The 12,500-nt window shown below is 36.5% G+C and overlaps 1 protein-coding gene across 7 annotated transcripts in view; it reads right to left on the reverse strand.

Moving 5' to 3' along the window:
• LOC115209328 (beta-1,2-xylosyltransferase RCN11) overlaps positions 1 to 12,500 on the reverse strand; it is a 378,713-nt gene that overhangs the window by 28,376 nt on the left and 337,837 nt on the right. For 6 of the 7 annotated variants that reach the window (XM_036501052.1, XM_036501053.1, XM_036501051.1 and 3 more), the window contains one exon: positions 5,156 to 5,220. The exons of the other annotated variant lie outside the window; for it this stretch is intronic. The gene's annotated coding sequence lies outside the window, so the exon portion shown is untranslated. The remainder of the gene's footprint in view (positions 1 to 5,155; positions 5,221 to 12,500) is intronic. 7 annotated transcript variants of the gene reach the window in all.

The following is a 12,500-nucleotide window of genomic DNA, read 5'->3' on the forward strand; positions in this document are numbered from 1 at the left end:
ACACACAGAGTCTCACAAATCAAACAACACACACACAAACAAACAATGAATACGATCCTTAGAATTAAAAAAAAATCCAAAATATTAATACTCAAGTTTTAAAAGCAATTACTCCTGTTATAGAAAAGTTGAAGACTTCGCATAGACGAACAAACGACAGAACCTCGACTCCAGTTTTTCTCAACCGGGACCCATAAGGTCCTTGGGGATCCATATAAGATTTTGTTGTTAAAACTTATGTGCAATAAAATGGTAATATTTCTACAAGACACAAAATATTTAAAGACATTTTAAATACAACTCCTAATAATAAAACGATAAACATTGCCTTTTTCAAGCCAAGCCAGGCTCAGAGACCCGGTTTCTTTTGACCGTAACGTACAGCCTTAAAGAATTATTCACTTTGGATAGTGAAATCCTACACACATATAAGTCGATGTGATAGTCACGGTTGGAAAAGCTTTGATCATAAGTCTGCTCAATGAAGACCGTATTGGAGCTAAACAACAACAACAATACCAACAACAACACCAAAGATAGCAAATACATTCTTTTATTTGTTTCAGTCACTTGACTGCGGCTTGCTGGAGCACCGCCTTTAGTCGACCAAATCGATCTCAGGACTTATTCTTTGTAAGCCTAGTACTTATTCTATCGGTCTCTCTTGCCGAACCGCTTAGTTACGGGGACGTAAACATACCAGCATCGGCTGCCAAGCAATGTTGGAGGACAAACACAGACATACAAACACACACACACACACACACACATATATATATGTATATATGACGGGCTTCTTTCAGTTTCCGTCTACCAAATTCACCCACAAGGCTTTGGTCGGCCCGAGGCTATAGTAGAAGACACTTGCCCAAGGTGCCACGCAGTGGGATTGAACCAGGAACCATATGGTTGGTAAGCAAGCTACTTACGACACAGCCACTCCCGCGCCTATATAGTTTATAGTTTATTTTTTAGATTTTCATTTTCCGTCTCACCGTGATTCTTTTGACGAAATGTCTTCATTAATTTCATAGATAAGATCCGTTAGATGTTTCAATCCTTAGAATTTAAACTTTCCAAAATTTCTTAGAAGCGTTTGAAAGGGACAAATAAGATGGCAATTATTTTTGTTATAAGACTCTTTCTAGTTTCATTCATTTATAGAATTCTATTTGGACGTATTGCTTTTTAAGAAAACATCTACATGAATTTCTTTTGTAATATCCGTCAGTATTAAGTGCTATATAATCACTTTTCTGCAAATATTCAACCGTCAACTGTCTTATGAGTAATAACATTTTCGTATAAAGGAGCGGTCGATTTGAAACGAGTTGTCACGAGATGCGTCAGAAATAGAAAGACTTATCACAGAATTTGCAAATAAGCTGAAAGTACACACGCACGCACGCACGCACGCGCGCACACACACACACACACACACTCACACACGCACACACACACTCACACACTCACAGGTGAATATATATATATATAATATACATACATGCACACACGCACACAAATATATATATGCTCATATTTATATATATGTATACATGTATATATATTTATATGTATATATGTGTATACACATACACATATCTTTCTATATATATATGCATATGTACGTATATATACATATGTATATTAATAAGTGTGTATACGTATATATGCGTATACATCTTTATATATGCGCATATATGTATATATAAGTATATATATACATACATACATACATATATATATATATATATATATATATATATATATTATATATATATATATATAATATATATATATATATATATATGGAGAAAAATAAAGTGAAGCCATAAATCAGCAACAAATAAAGTTCAAATATTAAAAATAATAACAAATATGATCATAATAATAATAATGATAATAATAATAATAATAATAATCATAGTAATAATAATAATAATAATAATAATAATAATAATAATAATAACAATAATAATAATAATAATAATAATAATAATAATGATATTGATAATAATAATAATAGTAAGCAAATAAAGGTTTGTAGGAAAGGAAGTTGAACTATGAAATACAACTGATTTTCTTTGTTTCTTTTTTATTTTCTTTTTGCAGATTTCTGTCTTGTAAAATATTTTCAACTGACGCTGTTTTTGTTTGTATTTATTCTTTTTGAGTCGCTTGATTCATTCGATGGATCGTAGGCATGGTAACGATGAAGTAGGAGAGAGTGAAAGAGAGCATCAGCTGATCTGATCTTGTTCAAGATGTCAAAGTTTGGCTGACTTGATGTGAAGAGACTCTTCCGTTTGAAAACATCCACAGAAATATCAAAATATATATTTAGATATTTGTTTTGATATTGATGTCATAAGCGACTATTTATTCCAACGAAAATGTCTCGATAAGTATTCTTCAAGTCCACAATATCTTGGCGGCTGTTGCTGCCGTCGTCTTCGTCGCCATCGTTATCAATATCAGCGTAATTCTCATTATTGTCATATCAACAAAGTTATCAGAAAGCGTTAAGATCAGTTGTAAATGTGTGGACTTGTGTTGGGATTCGAAATCGCACCATATTTTGCATTGACATTGGGGGAGGGGGCCCGTCGATTAGACCGACCCCTGTACGCAACTGGTACTTAATTTATCGAAGGCGGCTAGCTGGCAGAAACGTTAGCACAGCAGGTGAAATGCTTTGCGGTATTTCGTCTGCCGCTACGTTCTGAGTTCAAATTCCGCCGAGGTCGACTTTGCCTTTCATCCTTTCGGGGTCGATAAATTAAGTAGCAGTTTCGCACTGGGGTCGATGTAGTCGACTTATTCCGTTTGTCTGTCCTTGTTTGTCCCTTCTGTGTTTAGCCCCTTGTGGGTAGTAAAGAAATAGGTACTTAATTTATCGACCCCCAGAAAGATGAAAGGCAAAGTCGACCTCAGCGGAATTTTAAATCAGAACGTAAAAACAGACGAAATGCCGCTAAGCGTTGGAGAGCATAAATATTAAAGTTGTGATTGAGAAAAAGTTAGCCTGGAAGCCATCTGAATACTAGAATAAAGCTACCTGCACCATGATGTCACGCGCTGGGTATCACAATATCCACATCATAACTGCAGCCTAAATATCTGTAAACACTATAAAAGCAGTAAAAAGTGTCATGGACAGCTGCAACGGAGACCACTAAGCTGTGGTCAGTAGGAACACAGCAGGGATCCAGAGTGCGGTGCGCGTCGGAATTAATTCCTGCATCTTTCAATAGGAACTTAGGCTCAACTCAGACGGCTAAGTGAAGTTGCTAGAGACAGGGGTCAATCCCTAACTAGAAAGGATTGCTGCCAGAAGGCCACATGTATGGCAGCAGATTTCGGCTCCTTGCTATAACTCCAGAAAGAGTCAGGAGTAGTTGTTGGAGGATTTCTATGAATTTCTGGCCTCCTAATTCTCCCGATTACTATATGGCGGGGTGTACAAATGAAGGGGACACCAACCGCTCTTCTTGCAACACCAAGGCCGAGTTGGTGGGTAAAAACCAAGGGGGTGATCGTATATCTTCTCAGGGACAAAGTGAAGGACGCATGTACCAGGATACGGAGTCGTCATGATTCGGTGGTGGAAGCTCAGGATGGCTACTTTGAGCGAAATGTTATCTCCCAGTTATAATCGATTTGATATTTGATTTTTTAAAATATTTTTATCTTTAGAAGGGATATTGTGCTTTCTTTTCTTCTTATGCAAATTATCAAACTTAACCCGAAGGTCCTGTATACATACATACATACATACATACATACATACATACATACATACATACATACGTGTATATATATATATATACAGTAATCCCTCGCCATATCACGGTTCATCTATCGCGGTTTATTATTTAAGCTTACGTCGATTCCTCCGTGGTGTTGTTTTGCATTTATAATAAAATAAATATATACAAATCATAAAAATAATAAAAAATATATACAGTACTGTTTCTACTTTGCGGATTTTCACATATTACAGGGTGGGGGAATGTTGGAACGTAACACCCGTGATAGTCGAGGGATTATTGTATATGTATATATATATATATATATATATATTATATATATATATATATAATACACTAATATACACACACGCACATACATGCACGCACAGGTTTACATAACTACGTATACCATAATAACCAGGATAATTTTTGAGACATCAAAAATTTTGTTGAAAAGCGTATTGTCAGTGACCGAAACATATACAGTAGAAAGAGTACAATAGGCACAAGGCCCGAAATTTTTGGGGAGGGGCCAGTCGATTACATCTGGTACTTAATTTATCTGGTACTTAATTTATCGACTCGGAAAGGATGAAAGGCAAAGTCGACCTCGGTGGAATTTGAACTCAGAACGTAAAGACAGACGAAATGCCGCTAAGCATTTCGCCCGGCGTGCTAACGTTTGTGCCAGCTCGCCGCCAATAATAAAACATATAGTCGTAAGTTCACACCTCACAAACACACATTTTCATACGCAATAATTCATATACAATTTATATATACACATCCTCTTTTACCTGTTTTAGTCATTTGACTGCGGCCATGCTGGAACAACGCCTTTAGTCGAGTAAATCGACCCCAAGACTTATTCTTTTTAAGCTTATTCTATCGGTCTCGTTTGCCGAACCACTAAGTTACGGGAACGTAAACACAACAGCATCGGTTGTCAAGCGATGTTGGGGTGACAAACACAGACACACAAACATATACACACATACATACATATATTTACATATATACAACGGGCTTCTTTCAGTTTCCGTCTACCAAAACCACTCACAAGGCTTTGATCGACCCGAGGCTATAGTAGAAGACACTTGCCCAAGGTGCCACGCAGTGGAACTGAACCCAGAACCATGTGGTTGGTAGGCAAGCTACTAACTACACAGCCACTCCTGCGCCTACGCATAAAGTGTATTTATATACACTTTATGTATATCAATCTAAATATATTGGTATACAATGTAAGGAGCGTAGAAATTTTTTGATCCTTTATAAAAGACAAACAAGTCTCTGTTAATATGTTGCAGAAAAATGAAAATATGCAATTTTATACTCCCTACACATGTTTAGTTATCACAATTAAATAATTAAATAATTAGCAGTGTTGTAAGAAAACTTACTGTAGTGCAGTGGAAGGCTTTGTTAATGATATGAACCGACGATTAAACCATTTCAGCGATGTAACCTGTAATAGGAAGAGTGAAACATCATTCAAACACACAATATACTTCAGTATTCACGGTGGTAAGCTCATTAAGATAAATTTTGTATGTAACTTAATACTTACACAAAGAGAATGATTTATTTACGAGCCCAAGAAAGATTAGCCAATTGTACATTAATGTATAAGAGGGATGAAAACACAATGTGCAAATATCAAGCCTTGTCAGTTTTTTTTTACGAAATATACTTTAAAAAAGAACAAGAAGTAAAAGATTATGTGATGCATACAGGATATTGTAAAGGAAGTTTGTTTCTTTTCCTTTTTTGGGATTGTGCAATCGTTGGCGAAAAGAGATTCAAACAATAGCGCAATATTGTGTGAGTTTGAAAGGTGTCATCATTTCTATGAGCACATCGTGCTATCTATTTCCAACTGAATGAAATAATTTCAAGAACCGTAGCACAACAAAATGGCTGCAAACCATGAACTGACAATAAAAGGCTGAAAATAAAAATCTCCTACAAACAATATTTGTTATGTGGTATTTGAGCAACGAACAGTGAATGTAGATAAAAACAATAGGGAGAGTAAAAAATAAATGAAAGTATAGACACACATTCACACATTATATATATATATTTGTATATACTGTTTATATATGTATATTATACACACTGGAGTGAAAACAATCGTGGAGTTATTTTAAGTTGTTGAAAGCGGCGAGAATTGGAAGAACCGTTTGTTCAACAAGCATAGTTTCTCAAAAGATTAGGTGTGCACAAACTGTTATATCATCAACAGATATGTTGTTTGTGCTTAAATTTGTACAACGGGAAACAGCAATAGAATAGAAATTCAAAGAAAAGACGGTGTTATAAAGATGAATAGAAAATAGAAAAGGGTCTTACACGTACACACACTAACACACACACGCACACACACACACACATGCACACACACATGTATGTATATGTATGTATGTATTGGCATTTCTCCATTCATCTTCTTTAATAATGCATAAGCATCCTTCAATAGCTTCGTAAAGCAGGCGATCAAAAATGTTTGACAATGCGCCATTTCTTTAATATAGCGATGAACATAATTTGTAAGGCAGCGCATCAAACTCAGATCAATAAGGCATTTGACATCCTTCCGCAAAGCCAAAGTTTCGTACCCTGCACCAGCTAATATGAACGTTGTTTCAGCTTATATGATATTTAACTGTGTTCGAATTTACCTGTTTGTAAATAGACACTGTTTTTCTTTCATCGGTTTCCCAGCCAACTACTGCCGTAATGAATCCCCACCTTTAAGGGTTTGGATGATAATATCGACGCCTGCACTTTTACTCTTTTACTCCTTTACTTGTTTCAGTCATTTGATTGCGGCCATGCTGGAGCACCGCCTTAGTCGACCCCAGGACTTATTCTTTGTAAGCCAAGTACTTATTCTATCGGTCTCTTTTGCCGAAACGCTAAGTTACGGGGACGTAAACACACCAGCATCGGTTGTCAAGCGATGTTGGGGCGACAAACACAGACACACAAACATACATATATATATATATATATGTTGATTCGCCATGTTGATTCGTTAGCTACTGCACGCATTTTTTTTCTCTCCTTCTTTCTGTGTTTTTCTCTCTCTGTGTATCTTTCTGTTGAAGAGCATAGGCTCGAAACGTTAAAGACTTGTTTTATTTATATTTCCTGAGCGCCATACTAATACAATTGTTCGTTTGTTTTCCACCTGCCTTCGTCTTTTGTTTATTTTCATAAAGCTTCCCGTTATATATATATATATACATAAATATGTATATATATATACATACATATATACGACGGGTTTCTTTCAGTTTCCGTCTACCAAATCCACTCACAAGGCTTTGGTCGGCCCGAGGCTATAGTAGAAGACACTTGCCCAAGGTGCCACGCAGTGGGATTGAACCCAGAACCATGTGGTTGGTAAGCAAGCTACTTATCACACAGCCACTCCTGCGCCTATGTACTTTGTTTAGTACTTGTTAGCTTCTCCCTGTAAGATAAAAAATGCAAACTTGACATTGGTGTAAAGAAGGAGATTTATTGTCACAAAATATTTCTGTTTGAAAGCAAGGCACCTTAACCCATGATAACACAAACGTTATACGGCCGATACACCGCATGATTTGCGTCCCCTAAATTTCCCCGGTGGAAACCCTTTAAAGCGTTAAGATGCCCAAAATACGTGGGTTTGTGTGTCGGCGTAAAGATGTGCCTCTTTGTATACTTTTGAATATCTGTGTGTAAATGTCCTGAATGTTTGTTCGTGTATATATTTTCTCTAATATTTTATCTTTAGTAAGAAGGGGGAGGCAATACCCATAATTCTTTACAGAAACTGGAAAACCAGTAGGGGTGGGGAGAGGAAGATATCCTCAAACTAAAGACCTAACCTGGGTGCTTTTAGTGGAGTGAGGTTCGCTGAAGGCACTGGAGGTGCCAGGTTGTGGTGGTAGTACAAGATGGTAGATTAAGCCAAGTCAACTATGGGCTTGAACTCAGAACACAAATACCAGAACAAATACCACAAATACAGTTCTATATTTAAGAGATGAGGAATTATGTACATTATTTATATTATTTACATTCGACGGATATTTATCCTCATCTTGTTCGTTGTTAACACAACGTTTCGCTGATATACCCTCCAGCCTTCTTCAGGTGTCTTGGGGAAATACCTTAAGAATGTGAACCTAGGTTCGAAATTTCCCCATGACACCTGAAGAAGGCTGGATGGTATATCAGCCGAAACGTTGTGTTAACAACGAACACGATGAGGACAAATATCCGTCGAAAATAAATAATATAAATAATGTAAATACGACAAAGTATGTTGGTTTCAAATTTTGGCACAAGACAAGCAATTTTGGGAGAGGGGATAACTCAATTACATCAACCCTAGTGCCCACTGCTACTTATTTTATTGGCCCCGAAAGAATAAAGTATTTGAACTCAGAACATAAAGACAGACGAAACGCCGCTAAGCATTTTGCCCGGCGTGCTAACAATTCTGCCAATTCGCCACCTTAATACCGCAAAGTATATTAAAGTTCTTAAAGATCCTCCGATAGATTGTGTCGGTATGGATATGTTCTAATTGACGCCGAAAAATGATGAAATACAAAATGAATCCTGACAGGATTTGAACTCAAAGCACAAAGATGCAGAACAAATACCAAGAATATTCCACCCTACGATCTAACGATTCTGCCGATTCTGTTAATGTATGTGTACATGTTCGCACACGCACGTGTCTTTATTAAGTTCCACTATTTGACATTTTATTAAGTTCCAAGCATTTTATATAATGACGTAAATTTTATATGATGCGTACATTTGAACTTGTTACTTAAAAGGGAATAACATCAGTAACGGAACTCTTATTACAAATGTAACATGGACCCTGTGAATTTTATTGCTGTTCTGATATTCTGGACAAAATGTTAATAGTATTAACACTATTACTTCTCAATGATTAATAACTCTATTTGTGACCAACAAATTACTTTGTAGTTTTTCTTTACACTCTAAGTTCAAATCCCGCCGATGCCAACTTCCCCTTTATCCTTCTTGATCGATAATAATAAAGTATTAGTCAGGTTCTCTGGTAGATATAATTAACTATGTGCGAGCCCAGCAAATCTGAAGCCTTAAATCAATAATTAATAACTGTCCCTCATACAGTGTGATGGCATAAATAATCTTTTGTAGTATTTAGTTACATCCCTGGAGGTTTTGATTTTAAATCTTGTTGCCCTGGATAATGTTTGTCATCATCTTTGGATCGATAAATTAATGTGCCAGTTACGCACTAGGGTAAATATAATCGATTGCAACCTCTTACTTCGAAATTTGTAGCATTTTATTACACAAAACTGGTCAACACTATTTTCGTTGGCAAAGTTATTGGAGTAATTCTAAATTTAACCCATAAAGCGCTGGGATTTGCACTTACATAACATGGACTGTTGAACATATTTTATGAAAATGAGACTACCATGCACACATAAAAAACAAAAAATAGTAAAAAGTATCCTCTTAGTATATAATAGTGGCAAGCTTTACATCATCTGAAAAGTCATTAGTTGAACTATTAGTCCGCTTGCATTTTGGAGGGGGGTATCAGTGCGTTTTAGTGACATAAATTAAATGCATCCAACAAACGCCCATAAATTAAATGCATCTAACCGGACCACGATCGTGTCCTGTCGACCTGTGCCTGACGTGGCCCGTCGCGCTTTATGTGTTAAATTTGGAGAGCTGAATTTGAACATATCATCAGATTTGTGAAGTTGGCTTTAGTTTTTGACATTCATATTTGAGAATTTGCCACGTTTAGCCTTCTGAGCTGTCATTATCTTTATGATATTCAGTAGTTGCTGAACTGATTTATTTCCTATTAAATGATGGAATAAAAAGAATATTTTATGAAAAAAAATGTTATAAAGCATAAGGACATATATAGGTATATGATTATATGATTAGCATAATGACCCTCCCGAGATAAAACAAAATATTGCCATAAAACGTAAGAAAATGTATAAATCTGTTCACTAAATATTCATGAAAAGATAAACACAAAATATTCGATGGCATTGTATAAAATAATTGCGTACAAGACAATGTAGTAACACTGGCTAATTATGTATGCTAAAATATATCAATAAATCCTTCAACAAAGCTTTGCTTGTATAATTTTCCTTTGTGTGGTTAAGCATAGCATTCATGCTAGAAGTTCCAGCAGTAGTTTGCATCATGTGTCTGTCCCAGATTCCACCAGGACGTAAGAAAAGCCTTCATGCCTTTCCTACGTCCTGGTGGAGTCTCCCTCCTGGTTACTCAATGACATCGCCAAGATTTTCTGGAAATTTGTCACGTTGGCTATGGAAGAAGTACACTTTTATGCTCATATTGGCACCCGTATTTTTAAAGTCACTGAGCGTTCTTACCGCTATTTCTTCGTTACTGCCTGTTTCCTGGTTGCTCGTGAATTCTCAATAATTGAGACATTATTACATCAAGCAGAACTTTCATTATCATTCATATATTTAGGAAAACTAGAATCTTTGATGAGTGAAGACCAATAAGGACTTTTCATTTTTAGTTTTTCACTAGACAAGGCATGGCAAAGAGACTATGCATTGTTTCATGAAATCATTATAAATTAAAATTATCAATTCCATAGGTAGAAAAAGAAAAGGGAAATAAAGAAATCGTGCAACAATGCAGAAATATTTGCAAAAATCAGGCGTAGGAGTGGCTTTGTGGTAAGTAGCTTGCTTACCAACCATATGGTTCCGGGTTCAGTCCCAATGTGTGGCAACTAGGGCAAGTGTCTTCTACTAGAGCCTCGGGCCTACCAAAACCTTGTGAGTGGATTTGTGACAGAAGCCCGTCGTATATATATATATATATATATATATATATATATATATATATATATATATATATGTGTGTGTGTGTGTGTGTGTGTGTGTGTGTGTGTGTGTGTGTTTATATGTGTCTGTGTTTGTCCCCCAAACATGCTTGACAAAAGATGCTGGTGTGTTTACGTCCCCGTCACTTATCGGTTCGGCAAAAGTGACTGATAAAATAAGTACTAGACTTACAAAGAATAAGTGCTGGGGTCGATTTGCTCGACTAAAGGCAGTGCTCCAGCATGACCACAGTCAAATGACTGAAACAAGTAAAAGAGTAAGAGCATATCGGGCGAAAAAGGCTAGGTTCGGAGTCTTCAGAAGGAAGCACCCCAAGAAATGTTTGTTCACATCGATTTCATTATTTTATTTAAACTACTTGGCGGCGTTTGGGTCATTAGCAGCAACAGCAGCAGAAGCTCTCCAACTGTTGGTGCTGGCAACTCTCGTTGTGACATATTTTCACGTGATGGCGTTTGAAGATGGTGTTGGTGGCGTGTGTTACGATGCTGGTTGTAGCCGCCGTGATGTATCCATAGGAACGAACTTACAACATCTCTGATCTTTTCTATCTGTGTTAAGCTCTGTGTGAGTAAATAAAGAAATCTATATCTAAGAATGAAAAAAACAAAAGAATGAACCCGGTTTACAAAACTCTGATAAGTCTATTTACCGCCTGTGCCATCACTCATCATCATCATTGTTCGACCGTGGTCGAGACAATGGAATTTACTATGTTACACCAGACTTCACGGTCCATCATAGCATTACGGAGGTCCTGTTGCTGGATGCCTGTATCCCTGGAGATTACATCAGGGTAGGAGAGTGTGCGCCCTCTGGTATTGCGAGTAGATGGCTTCCAGAGGAGAAGAGTAGAAATTACTTCTTTTTCAGCTCTACAACAATGTCCAGCAAACTGGACTCTCCTACCTTTCACAAGAGATGACACAGGTGGTAATTTCCCATATATTTGCCATCACTACCAATTTGAATAATAGGTGTTTTTGTGGTAGTGGGTCGGTTAACTTAGCAGAAGTAGCATAAAAATTTTGCCATAATCACATGCTACACACTTAGAGTGGACCTGGAAAAGTATCCTTAGATCATTGGTCTAAATCATTAGATTAAAGAAAAACGGCAGCCATCTGATATATATATATACACATGAAATCTATCTATACACACGCACATGCACACACACACATATAATCTATTATTAATCATTATTTTTATCGTACATCTTTATTCTTATATACTTTAATTCATTATTATTATTATTATTATTATTATTATTATTATTATTATAATTATTATTATTATTATTATTATTATTCCTCCTTCGTAACACAGTGTAGTCTTTGTCAGTTTGAAAGGAATACACAAGATGTCAAGGATAATACAACATCATGGGTTTGGGCGAGGTGATTTGAAGCGTACTACCGAAAACCTGATCATTGCTGCACAAGACTAGGCCCTCGCGACCAATTCAGTGATGTATAACATCTATAAAACTTCTGACACCCAGAAATGCAGACTCTGTGGAAAGAGTCTTTAGTCATCTGCCAAGTCACAACAAGGACCTCAGACAAATAGTAATTTCTTTAAGATGTGTGCTGTGCCCAATTAGGCTGCTTTTTTCGAAACATCAATCTTGAATGGGATTTCCAGTTGCCTTAAGAAGTTTTGAAATTTCAATGGGATGGAGCCCAACGCTCCGATCACCGCTGGTATCACGTTTACATTACTCTCTCGCATTCTATACTCTCTTGCCATTTCTACTTACAATTCAGAGTACTTGGTGATTTTTTCAACCTCTCTACTCACAACATTCATGTCATTTGGT

This window comes from Octopus sinensis, linkage group LG3 (assembly GCF_006345805.1).
Source record: "Octopus sinensis linkage group LG3, ASM634580v1, whole genome shotgun sequence".
In the NCBI taxonomy this organism is placed as follows: Eukaryota; Metazoa; Mollusca; class Cephalopoda; order Octopoda; family Octopodidae; genus Octopus; species Octopus sinensis.